The sequence below is a fragment of the Mus caroli genome, unplaced genomic scaffold, assembly GCF_978045245.1.
Source record: "Mus caroli unplaced genomic scaffold, Mus_caroli_1 scaffold_13, whole genome shotgun sequence".
NCBI classification, from domain to species: domain Eukaryota; kingdom Metazoa; phylum Chordata; class Mammalia; order Rodentia; family Muridae; genus Mus; species Mus caroli.
In genome coordinates, this window is record NW_028227268.1 from 44,927,247 (window position 1) to 44,940,760 (window position 13,514).

The following is a 13,514-nucleotide window of genomic DNA, read 5'->3' on the forward strand; positions in this document are numbered from 1 at the left end:
GCTTTGGTCCAAAGAGACCAACAATGGCTATCTACAATGGAAGGTCCAAGAATCCAGTATGTTGTTATACTGAGATGCCAAAGCTTTTAAGTTCAGACTCCATTTTAGAGAACCTGACCTAAGTTTGAACTCGGGTAGACTGATAGACTGGTTTTTCCAAGTTGCCCCCAACAAAATCTGAGCCTAGCTTCAGTCTCTAGGCTAATCCCCCAACAAGACCAAAGTTTCCAGGTTACACCCTCAACAAGACCAGTGTCTCCAGGTTATTCCCCCAACAAACCTGCATCCCCCCCCCGCAGGTTACAAGCCCACCCCCTGCCTAATGACCACCAATGCAGAGGGGAGCAGAAGTTAAGTTTATGATATGACTCCCAGCACCAGCCAATTATGTTAAAGGCCACAGTGGCTTTCCAATGAGATGCTTGCACACATACTCCCTGCTTGCTGCTTACTACCAAGCCTTGCCCTGATAGGCATTCGGAACTCCTCCACCACCAAAAGCATTGGGGGTCGGGGGGGGGGGCAAGCTAGCTCGAATGGAATAAAGATCCTGCTGTGAGCTGCATCAGATCAGCTCCTGTGTGTGTTTTGGGGGATCACTAACATTTCCCTAGCACAACAGTATGATATTAGTTCTTAGAAGCTGGATGTCTCAACTGGTCGTCAGTATATGCTGAGTTCCAAATAAGTAGGTTCTAATTCCAGTGAAAGAATGGACTTGCCAGTGAGATCGGGAGCAAACAGGCAAAGAGAGCAAGCTTCCACATCTTTTATATAAAAGAGGCTGCCAACAGAAGTTGTGGCCTGGGCTGGAGAGATGGCTCAGTGGGTAAGAGCACCCGACTGCTCTTCCAAAGGTCCAGAGTTCAAATCCCAGCAACCACATGGTGGCTCACAAGTATCCATAATGGGATCTGATGCCTCTTCTGGGTGTCTGAAGACAGCTACAGTGTACTTACATATAATAAATAAAGAATTCTTTAGGCTGGAGTGAGCAGGACTGGAGAGAGAAGAAAAGGTGTCTGAAGACAGCTACAGTGTACGAGCATATAATAAATGGGTAGATCTTTGAAAAGAGGGGGGGAAAAAGTTGTGGCCTAGATTAAAGGTGGATCTTTCTATCTCAAAAGATACTGATTAAAAGTGGGTCTTCCCACGTCAAGTGGATTAGTTAAGAAAAAAAAAAATCCCACACAGGTGTACCTGGCTCCTAGGTCTTAGTTAATTCCAGATGTTTCAAGTTGACAACTAATAGCCACCATAAGCTCCACCAGGTAGGGGAGGAAGCAGTCTGACACCGCCACACGTGGATGGCAGGAAGACCACCTCCTCTGAGTCACTGGAAAGAATGTGATTGGCTCTTCTGAGATAGGGGAGGGCTGACAGGAAAATAAACTCACAATACCAAACCTGGAGAGCATGCCATTAGCTTTGACAGGGACAGGAGGACCAAACTAGAAGAGAAAAGGACACAGAGGCAGAAAGGACAGAATAACCTCCCCCAGAAGCAGGCCAGCCCTAACCCAAAATTACTTCACTGGACTGCAAGCTGAGGGCCCAGCGGTCTCCTGCTGAAAGGTTTCCGATGCAATAGGCCTTCTGGTCTCCCAGAAATTTTCTCCAGCCCTGCAGCATAGCAGGTGAATCTGATCCAAGATGTCTCGATGGTCAGTTCCTGGCTTACTTTATTTTTCCTCTGGGTCCCAAGATCACCACATTATGGTGGCTAGGGACAGATGTCACTGTGTCTCTGTCCAGTGTTTGTGGAGGACTCGTGTTGCTGAGAAACTCATCTTACAGAGGTAGGGAAGGAGACAGGAAAAGATTGGGGGACATGAGAAGGAAGAGAGAAGAGTCCCTCACTCAGGTAGAAGTGGAAGGCAGAAGCAGGTGGGTCTCTGAGTTCGAGGCCAGCATGGTCTACAGATTGAGTTCCAGGACAGTCAGAGCTCCACAGAGAAAAACAAAACAAATAAAACCCTCCAGCAGCATTAACAGCTACTTAGGGCCTTTCTGCCTTCCAGCTTCAAACCTGCAATTTTCTAGGGATCTTCAGAAACATTTAGAAGAAAAAGACTCAGACTGAACTCCTTATGTAACCCTAGTGCCTTCTGAATCCATCTTATCAGACTGTAATTCCACGCAAGGCCTCTCTGGAACCACCCCATTTGACTCATTTATCAAAGAGCAAAATACGGGCTGGTGAGCTGGCTCAGTGAGTGAAAGTCCAAGAAAGTACTCATGGGAGCTCACGGGACAAATTACAGATGTCAGTTCTCTTCTCTACCATGTAGGTCCCAAGGACTGAACTGTTAGGTTTGCTGGCAAGCTGTTAGGTTTGCCGGCAAGCACCTTTACCTCCTCAGCCATCTTGCCTGCCTCCTGCCTTAGTGTGCTTAACAAAATCTCCAACGCTTCTTAATCATACCGTCTATCTTTGAAATTCCCTTTCAGCATCCAAGCCATGAATCCCAATATGACCTGCCTCAAGGCCTCTAAAAGTTCAGGGGAATTCCTCAGGCTGCCATGGGTGACAGCGTGGGTTCCTGTCTTACCCCCTGTAGCTTCGGACTCTGAGAGTTTCTGGAAAAATTAGAATGTTGTAGTTCAGGGAGGACAACGGATACCCCATGATCAGAATCAACACCCTCCCTGAGCCTCCCAGATAACCTCAGTGAGGGGGCAGCGGCAGCAGGGAAGCCTTCATTGACTGCCCCATCCCTGCCTGCCTCAGAAACTTCGCCCTAGGCTTCCTGTAGACCTCTCGGTTAGCTTTCAGGAAATAGCTGATCTATTGTGGCCGACATGCCCTTTCCTTCCTGCTGAAAGCATCCACATGTCTCCCAAGGTGTCTCAGCCTCTTCCCGGTCCTGGTGAAAGCAATCTGCTTGAACAGAGCAAGCTTCTCTAGCTAGGTGTGTCCCAGATCACCTCTCTCGAGACACAGCCTGCCTATAATGAGATGGGAGTATATTCAAATGGTAACTTGGGGCGACAATTAGCTATGGAGAAGAAGCAAAAGACAGTAAGTATGGGTAAGATTTTGGTTTAGACAATGTGCCATTCACCAACACAGGAAGACGTTCAGGGGAGTGACCATAGCATTGATTACTAGTGAAGCACTTGCTCTGTGCCCAGCTCTTTTCTGTTTTCTCTTTATATGCATTCATTCAAGAAACCAACAACGTGATGAGACCAATGCCACTGTGATCCCTCTCATACTGATGAAGAAACATGAACTTAGAAAGGTAAAGCAAATGGCCCATGGCCATGGTGCTGGACAGCTGGAGTAACTGTTCTTGGCCGTGACAAGACGGAAGGAAGAGGAAGAAAGGAAGGGTTGATTTATCTTGGCTCATAGTCTAAGGATGCAGTTCATCATGGTGGGGAAGCTCGGTGGCAGGAGCATGAGGCAGCTGGTCATATCTTTTTTTTTTTTTTTTTTTTGGTTCGAGACAGGGTTTCTCTGTGTAGCCCTGGCTGTCCTGGAACTCACTCTGTAGACCAGGCTGGCCTCGAACTCAGAAATCCGTCTGCCTCTGCCTCCCAAGTGCTGGGATTAAATTTAGGCGTGTGCCACCATGCCCTGCTGGTCATATCTCATCTGCAGTCAGAAAGCAGAGTGATGGATGCCAGGGCTCACCTTTTCTGTCTTGTTTTCTTTTTGTTGTTGTTTTGTTTTGTTAAAGATTTATCTATTTATTTTATGTATATGAATACACTGTAGCTGTACAGATGGTTGTGAGCCTTCATCTGGTTGTTGGGAATTGAATTCTAGGACGTCTGCTCAATCCGGTCGACTCTGCTCGCTCAGGCCCTGCTTGCTCTGGCCCAAAGATTTATTTATTATTATAAATAAGTACACTGTAGCTGTCTTGAGACACACCAGAAGAGGGTATTAGGACTCATTATAGGTGGTTGTGAGACATCCTTGTGGTTGGTGGGATTTGAACTCAGGACCTTCAGAAGAGCAGTCCATGCTCTTACCTGCTGAGCCATCTCACTAGCCCTTGTTTTTGTTTTTGAGACAGGTCTATGCAATCCTGGCTGTTCTGGAACTCACTTTGTAGATCAGACAGACCTTGAACTCACAGAGATCCACCTGCCTCTGTATGTGCCACCACACCTGGCTTCACTATCTCCTTTTTATTTAGCTTAGGAACCCAGCCCAAGGGATGGTGAGAAGGGATGGTATTGCCTACATCCAGTTCCCAGCACATGCATGGTGGCTCACAACTGTCTCTAACTCCAGTTCTAGGGGATCAGATAGGGGCCTCTTCCGACTTCCATTGGCACCAGGCATGCCCGTGGTGCACATACATACATCTAGGCCGAACACTTGTACACATAAAATAAAAATAAACAAATCCTTAAAGGTGCCCAAATTTTAACAAGCCTAACACTATTCAACTGTATAAGTGCAGAAGTTAGGCATAACTTTAATCCCAGCCCTTGGCAGGCAGAGGCAGGCAGATCTCTGTGAGTTCAAGGGCAACCTGAGCTACATACTTAATTCAGGACAGTCAGATCTATACAGTGAGACTCTGTATCAGAAACAATACGAAACCAAAAGTATAAATATCTCTTCTGAGTCTGCGAAAACCCTTTTTTTAAAAAATGTATCATATTTTGACTGATTTAAGGCACACACACCACTATATGCAAACGGAGGTCAGATGACCACTCAGGGAGAGTTCCTTCTCTCCTCCTACCGCGTGGATCCTGGGGAGTACGCCCAAGTTGTCAGGCTTGGCACAGAGCGCCTTAATAGCTGAGCTTTCTTGCCGGCCCTTGGATAAACTCTGAACCCGTAAAAGAAAAAAATACAGATAGCTCAGCCATTAGCAGCTGCTCTTTTTTTATGAACTGCTCATAGAAGACGTGAATTTGGTTCCTAACACCCGTGTTGCATGGCCCACAAACACCTGCAATTCTACCTCCAGGTGTTCTGATGCACTCTTCCGGCCTCTAAGGACATTGCACTCACGTGTATATAGTCAACACAGTCACACAGAGACACACATAATTATCAATAAAATAGGGGCTGGAGACATGACTCAGTGGTTAAGGGTATCAGCAGTTCTTCCAGAGGACCCTGAGTTCGATTCCCACATGGCAGCTCAAAACTATCTGTAACTCCAGTTCCAGGGAATCTGATACCCTCTGGTACCAGGCACATATGTACCTCACACAGACATACATGTAGGCAAAGCACCCATACATATAAAATAATAAAAATATTTTTAAAAATGATAATAGAGAAAGAAATCAATAACACTTAGGGATTAGAACGGGAAATGCCAGGTAGCCCAAGGAGAGGATGGAACTGGGGAGTTTGTCTGGCTGTCTTTAGGGTTAGTGGGGAGAAAAAGGCATAAGAATAACATTAGGATGATCGGGGTTAGATGGTTCTACAGCCCAGGGCTCCAAGGCGATGGCAGAAAACAGATTCCCAGGAGGACTTTGAAAGTGGGGCAGAGCTCCAGCTTTGCAGGCCAGTGTCTCAACTTCAGCTGTCACCTCGGCACAGTGGCACAGGGGACACAGTTTGGGATCTCTCCAGGTCACTGTGGGAGCTATGGCAACATCTTGGCCTGTTCTACCCTATACACTGGCAACATCCCCAGCCTCTGCCATGGCAATCAAAACCATCTATTGCCAAACGTGCCCTTGTTCTTTCCTTTGAAAATGCTGGTAATGGAACCCAGCGCCTGGCACTTGGATCCGGTGCCCCACTGAGTTGCACCCCGGGCCTGCTTTTGTTTTTTTGTTTGTTTGTTTGTTTGTTTTTTTTATTTTGCAGGCATAGTGGCACACTCCTTTAATAACAGAACTTGGGAGGCAGAAGCTGGTGGATCTCTGTGAGTTCAAGATGAGCCTGGTCTACACAGTGAGTCCCAGGCTATTCAGAGTGACACAGGGAGACTCAGAGTGACATAGGGAGATCCTGTCTCAATTTTTTTCATTTTTAATTATGTGTATATAGGTGTGTGTGTGTGTGTACACATATGAATGTAGGTATCTGAAGAGTCCAAAAGAGGAGGTCAGATCCCCTGGAACTGGAGTTACAGATGGTTGTAAGCTGCCCAGTGTGGGTGCTGGGAGCCAAATTCAGGTCCCCTGCAGAAGCAACAAGGGTTCTTATCCATTAGCCCATTTCTTCAGCAGTCCCAGACTTCTTTTTACTTTTTGCTTTGAGATAAGGTCTCACTAAGGTGTCTAAGATGGCTTTGAACAACAAGAGCTGACATTTAAATTCCAGAATCCAAAATGTCAAATTCCACAAGTGGACAAAAAAGAGGCTGAGATGTGCAGGTCGCAGGCAATGGGGATGCTCAAGCTGGGCTTCCGGAATCACACAGAGAGACTTGCATGGTCAGGCCCAGTGACCCACGGGTTTCAGCAGTGATGAGCCATGACATGCAACTCAACCCCACTTAGTAGGCAGGCCCTGCACCTCTTCTGAATGCGGGTCTCAGGGCTGGGCAGACTTCCTAGGAACCATGCTAACAAGAAAAGCCTGCATGAAGAACTAAGCCCAGGAAGAACGTTTCCAGCTCCACTTAGAAGCCGCACCTGCTTTTCTGCCTCCTATCCTCTACCAGCCAGAACACAGGAATCCTGATCTCCATCACTTTCTGAGTGGCCTTGGGCAGGGGCAACACATCTCTCTCTGGTCCTTTTTTTTTTTTTTTTTTTTTTGACTGTCCTAAACTGTTTATTGGATATGAATTTTACAAATATCACGTGTATTAGCGGTAACGGTGGAGCTGGAGAGGACTGCGCCTTCTCCAGGCTGCACGGGGAGAACCACCAATACTGTGGTGGTACTTGTAGCCCTTTCCAAGGCCGCGGCTCTTTCTGCCAGCAGATGTCAGCCCACACATCTCTCTGTGCTTGTGGACTGGTTTGGTGATCCACTGGATGTCAGGATTTCTTCTGATAGCTTTATGGAATGGATCAATGAGGATAACCTCAAAAAATTTATATGTGGAGTCTTCACCAACCCAGTAGGAAATCAGGACTCTCAAAGGCCCACAATGGCGCCCAGCTCTCTCCTCAGCAACAGACTGAAGACTTCGGGCAAATTTCAGCTTGTTAACACCATGGTTGACAGACTTGCTGTAAACCGGGCGTTGGGCTTGAGAGATGGCTCAGCGGTTAAGAACACTTTTCTTCCGAAGGTCCTGAGTTCAAATCCCAGCAACCACATGGTGGCTCACAACCATCTGTAATGAGATCTGACGCCCTCTTCTGGTGTGTCCGAAGACAGCTACAGTGTACTTACATATAATACATAAATCTTAAAAAAAAAAAAAAGAAAAGAAAAGAAAAGAAAAAAAAGAAAGAAAGAAAGAAAAGAAAAGAAACCGGGTGTTTGCGACCACCAAGGTGGATAAGAATACTGTAAAAATGACATAAACTTACTTAGCCTTGTACCCAAGTCTTCGCTCTTCATCAGGCCAGGTGGGGCGGGGACACCGGTGCAATGCAGAGAGCTGGCGGTATTGTGAGCAATGGAAAGAAAGCGCATCACGTCCGTCCGACTGCTTCTTCCTCCGTGGCCCCTGGATGTATTTGTATGCACCCATCTTGGCTCACCTGATGGCTGCCGTCAGAGGAAAGCTCTGGTCCTTATCTGTATAAAAAGCCAACTACATCTGATGACTTTGTAGGGCCAAACACAGGGACACTTAACATCCCTTGCTTCATTCAAAACTTCTTACCAACAATGAGGTTGATAACAGAATCCCTGTCATGGGGACTGCGGGTGTGGCTCAGTGGATAAATACAGAGCATGCACACTGGGTGTTGGGGAAAGGGCAGGGCAGGCTGGGGTGCTGGAGAGAGAGCTCAGCTCTTAAGAGCACTTGCTGTTCTTCTTGTTCAATTCCCAGCACCCATGTAGTAGCTCACCTCCAGTTCCTTGGGCTATGACAGTCTCTGATCATCTTTGACACCAAGTATACATGTGGTACACAGCCATACACACAGGTAAAACAATAATACATGATAAAATAAATTTAATGGGAAAAAAAGCTAGCTTGGGCAACATAGATGGAAGCCAAAGCCAGGCCTGGAGACTGAAAGCCAGGCTGTAACTTCTCGTCATCAATCACACAGTTCTTGGCCTAAGTGGGGCAGAAATGACTGTCCTTAACTGCAGACCATAGGGGACAGATGGTCACTTTCGTATACCCAAGTAGCATTAAGTTCCTCTTCCATCCACAGCAGCATTTTGTCAAAATGTCCTTAAAACAGGTGCTAAGCATTCAGCCACTGCACCCTTTGCTCCCGGTTGGTTATCTCCAGGTCACCCACCATCCATCTACTTAAAGACCCCACATGTGGGTTTCCACTGAGACGGATTTCCTGGGTAGTCCGATGGCTTTCCCTGCTCCCTCCATGCCAGGTTGGAGGTCCTAGGACGTTGAGGCCACATTTCTACCTTCCCAGCCATTCCCCTGCTGTGTCCCCCACACTCTGTCCCCCAAACATGATAGGATCTTTCTTGCTGGGATGGTCACCTCCACAGACATCATGTCTTCTCTGTGACTTCTTCTGAGCATGGAGAAGCCCTAGCTTCTAGTTTCTTCTCTAGTTTCTCTGGCTTCCTGATCCCTTATCTTCAGACACACCAGAAGAGGGTGTTGGATTCCATTACAGATGGTTGTGAGCCACCATGTGGTTGCTGGGATTTGAACTCAGGACCTCTGGAAGAGCAGTCAGCGCTCTTAACCACTGAGCCATCTCTCCGACCCGGCCACCCATCTTTCAGGTCTGTATTTCATCCTGGATCATCCAAGCTATGCTGCAGACCAGGTCAGAAAGGAGCTTGATTCCTAAGCCTCACCACTGAGGCAGTGAGTACAGGACAGACAAGCTCCTTGGAAAGAAAACAGTAGGGAGCTGGCTCTGTGACCCAGAGGGGACACTGCTCCTGCCCAGGATCTGAATTGAGTCCCAGATCCCATGTCAGGTGGCTCACAACACACTGGAGCTCCATCTCCAGAGGATCCAAAATGGTCTCTTCTGGACTCAAAAGAACATCTGCAGTCATGTGTGTACATATACCGCTCCCCCCTACACACACACAGAAACGTATAATAAATCTTCCTTTAAAACATCAGTAAGAAAAATATCAGGAAAAAAGATCTCCAAAAGTATCACATCAAGAACTATGCAGCCGGGCGGTGGCGTAAGCTTTTAATCCCAGAACTCGAGAGCAGAGGCAGGCAGATCTCTACGAGTTCAAGGCCAACCTGGTGAGTTCCAGGACATCCAGGGATACATGGAGAGATCATCTCTAAAAGCAAAAACTGCCAGGCACTTGGGAGGCAGAGGCAGGTGGATTTCTGAGTTCGAGGCCAGCCTGGTCTACAGAGTGAGTTCCAGGACAGCCAGGGCTGCACAGAGAAACCCTGTCTTGAAAAACCAAAACGATAAAAAATAAAAAAACACAAATAAAATAAAAGCAAAACAAACAAATACTACATGTAAATTTACAATCTTTACAAAAACTTTATTTTTAAAGTTATTTTTATTTGTGTGTATGTCATGTGTATACAGTATAGGTGCTTATGGACATGTGGAATCCAGAAGAGGGCCCTGGATTCCCCTAGAAGTGGAATTACAGGTAGTTGTAAGCCACCCAATTTGGAGGTTAGGAAATAAACTTGGGTGTACAGGAAGATCAGCAAAAGTTCTTCACCACTGAGATCTCTCTCTCTCCAGCCCTAAATTTTTAATCATTATTACTTCTAGCTTCCTCTCAATATCTCCATCCCTACTCCATTTTTGAAGCAGGGATTTACTATGTAACTCAGGCTAGCATTAAACTTGCAAGTCTTGGCCTCTTGAGTCCTGGGTTCCAGATGTGCAGCAGTTTCTCTTCCTTTGTGTGGAGGGTACGGGGTGCTACAGCTCTGCATCATCACCATCACCACCACCACCATCACAACCAGCACCACCACTGCCATCACCAGTAGCAGCAGCAGCGCCACCACCACATGTACCATGATCTTGTTTAAGTCAAACACTGTGATCAATGCTTTACCTACTTTATTTCCTTTTATGATCATTAAACTCCTAACAGATGCTTTTTTTTTTTCTTCTGAGACTGGGTTTCATGATGGCCAGCCTGGCATCAAACTTGATATGTACCCAAGAATGACCTTGAGTTCCTGGTCCTCCCACCTCCATCTCCCATGTGCTGGGATTACAGGTGTGAGCCACCATGCTCTGCAAATGTAGTGTTGGGGACCAAACCCAAGGCTTTGTGAAAGCTAGGAGAGCCCTCTGCCAACTGAGTTTCAGTCACATCTCCAGCCTGCAATACTTCCTACTGTCCCCATTTTATACCCAAAGGCACCGATCTTCAGAGAACAAAACAGCTGGAACAGGCTGGCACACACCTGAGGAGTCACATCCTCCAGGAGCCACATGAGCGCCCCCCAGTGTCAGTGAGGCTGCCCCACATGCACTAAGAACTCTCAAGCTCAAGCAGGTCGGAAGAGTACCTCCCTAAACGCTGATAGAATGGAACACTGGTGTGAACTGGTTTCACCATGCAGAGCCCCAAGCTGGCCAGGAGGGAGAACCCAAAATCCATATCATGTGTCCTTCATCCTGGTGAGTCTACCTGGCCAGGGCTCAGTAGGGTATCTCAGAACCCAAGCTGGACCCCTCTGCCTGTCTCTCCTCTCCTGGGAAAACCCTGTCCTAATCTAGGATGGCCTCATCCACAAGGAAATGGCTGGGGGATGGAGAAGTATAACTTGAGAAGTGAGGGATCAGGTCTGAGACCAGAAGCAGCAGTTCAAGTCTAACTACTCACTGGGTGCAGTGCTCGCGCGCGCACACACACACACACACACACCATCATATACACACAAACACACACACTCTATCACGTGCATAACATATCATACACACAACACATCACACATACCCCATACATATACACACCTCAATATATATCACACACAAACACACCCCACATCACACACTCACACAGAACATATAAACACACCATATCACACAAATGCACATATGTCACACATGCACACACATCCTACATACACATACCACATCACACTTATATGTATACACATAGACACATGACAACATGACACATATACACACATCATACATATGTACACACCACCTCTCTCTCTCTCTCTCTCTCTCTCTCTCTCTCTCTCTCTCTCTCACACACACACACACACACACACACACACAGACTACTTATTTCTGCCTGATGATAGATTCCTTTTCTTCTACAGCAATAGAATCCTTTCTTTATAGCTAGGCATTGTCCACTCATATAAAGGCCTCACTTCCCAGCTTACTTTTCAGCTGGCTGTGGCCATGTGACCTATACTCTCCTGAATGCTGGAATACATGATCACGATTCAGCAAATTTCAGGCAGGCTCAGCTGGACAATTTATTTGCTCCTTGTGCTATTGGCTGAGGTCACTCAGTGCCATTTGTCTAGGGCATGGAGGCCATACCGTGACCACTCATATGTCCGACATCCCTGCAGGAACCACTAACAAACTCCACTGGACCTGTCAGTTGTGGCCTCTCCAACATGAAAGCCCAGGAGACACCGCCTTCTTATCCAGCTGCTCAGGACTCCAAAAGGAACTGCTCTAGCAAAAGAGAGAGAGAGAGAGAGAGAGAGAGAGAGAGAGAGAGAGAGAGAGAGAGCTGGGGAGATGGCTCAGCGGTTAAGAGTGCCAACTGCTTTTCTGAAGGTCGTGAGTTCAAATCCCAGCAGCTACATGATGGCTCACAACCATCTGTAATGAGATCCGATACCCTCTTCTGGAATGTCTGAAGACAGCTACAGTGTACTTACATGTAATAAATAAATAAATCTTTGAGAAAGAGAGAGAGAGAGAGAAAGAGAGAGTGCTGAGTAGTCCCTTTGCCCCTTTGCATCTGAGTTTCAGAAGCCACTTGGTACCAATTCTGCCTACCATCCTGGACATACTCTATGTACCCCATCAGCTCAAAAGGGGACTGTCAAATAATTTGCAATCTTTTTTTTTTTAAATCGTGTGCTTCTCTCTCCTCCCTCCAGGCCCTTCCTCGTGTATTATTTGTATGTATGTACATGCTCCTGTGTTAGAATGGGTGTATGAGTACCACAGTCTGGGCACCGTCCACCTGTGGAGATATCAGTCCTCACCATCATGTTGTTGGAGACAGCATCTCCTTGTTGTCTGAGACATTCACCAGTCTAGCTGGCCCTTGAGGGGAATAGTCTGCCTCTGCCTCTGATCTTGCTGGAGAAGCAGCATCGCAGCCGTACCACCCCAGCTTCTAGGTAGGTTCCAGGGGTTCAAGCCCAGGTCCTCACACTGTGCAGCAAGTGCTTTACGCACTGAGCCACCTCTTTAGTCCACATATTTGTTTTTGTTTTTAATATTTAGTTATTTATTTTCACTGGGCAGTGATGGCACATGCCTTTAATCCCAGCACTTGGGAGGCAGAGATCTCTGTGAGTTTGAGGCCAACCTGTTATACAGAGTGAGTTCCAGGACAGCCAAGAGTACACAGAGAAACCCTGTCTCAAAAAACAGAAACAAACAAACAAATGATTTATGTATTTTCATTTTATATACATGGGTGTTTTGAGATGTAGAGATGGCTCGATGGTTAAGAGCACTTGCTGCGCTTCCAGAGAACCCGCTTCTCAGCGCCAACCTGGAGGCTCACAACCAATGTAACACCAGTTCCAAGGGATCCAAAGTCCTCTCACGACCATGGAGGGTCATGACATGGTGTACATACGTGTACATATGTACACACAGGCAAAACACTATAAAATAAAAATAAAGGTTGAAAATTATGTATATGGCTGTTTTGCCTGCATGCATATGAAGGCTCTATGTGTATACAGTGCCCACAAAGATCAGAGAGAGAGGGCATCAGATCTCCTGGAAGGAGTTACAGACAGCTGTGAGCCACATCACCCAGATCCTTGGCAAGACCTGCAAGTATTCTTAACCACTGAACCATCCAATCCAACAACCAAACGCTAAGCAAGAGCATACCATTTAGATTGGACACTAAATAAGAGAAAAGAATGAATCTTGAACTGATTTACACCACTGGTTATCTTATCTGTCTCTCCTGTCCGACCTCACACACCGGTGTACACAGATGTTCTCCCAAGAGAAGTACATTTGGCCCACGTGAATGGAGGAATCAGCAGACACTGAAATGCCACAGGATGGTTTCAGTGTGCTCACAGCAACTCACCCAACACACCCCAGGCAGCAGCTGCCTCTCCAACACTCGCACCACCCTGCCCTCTGCTCCTCCAGTCCAGCACTCCTTGCTGGATCCTTGCTCGCACCTACTGTGATCAAAGACATCTTGGTCTGTATCATCCTTGTCCTGGTCAACTCATACCATCATGGTTCTCTTAGCACCAAGCTCAGGGCTCCAGCTAATATTTGAGCAGGTCCGTGTTATACAAATAGTCTTCTGTTGTCGCCGT

At 46.8% G+C, this 13,514-nt stretch overlaps 1 pseudogene; it reads right to left on the minus strand.

The window, feature by feature from the left end:
• Positions 1-6,752: 6,752 nt before the first annotated feature.
• On the minus strand, positions 6,753-7,592 carry LOC110304528 (large ribosomal subunit protein eL15 pseudogene; annotated as a pseudogene).
• Positions 7,593-13,514: the final 5,922 nt, after the last annotated feature.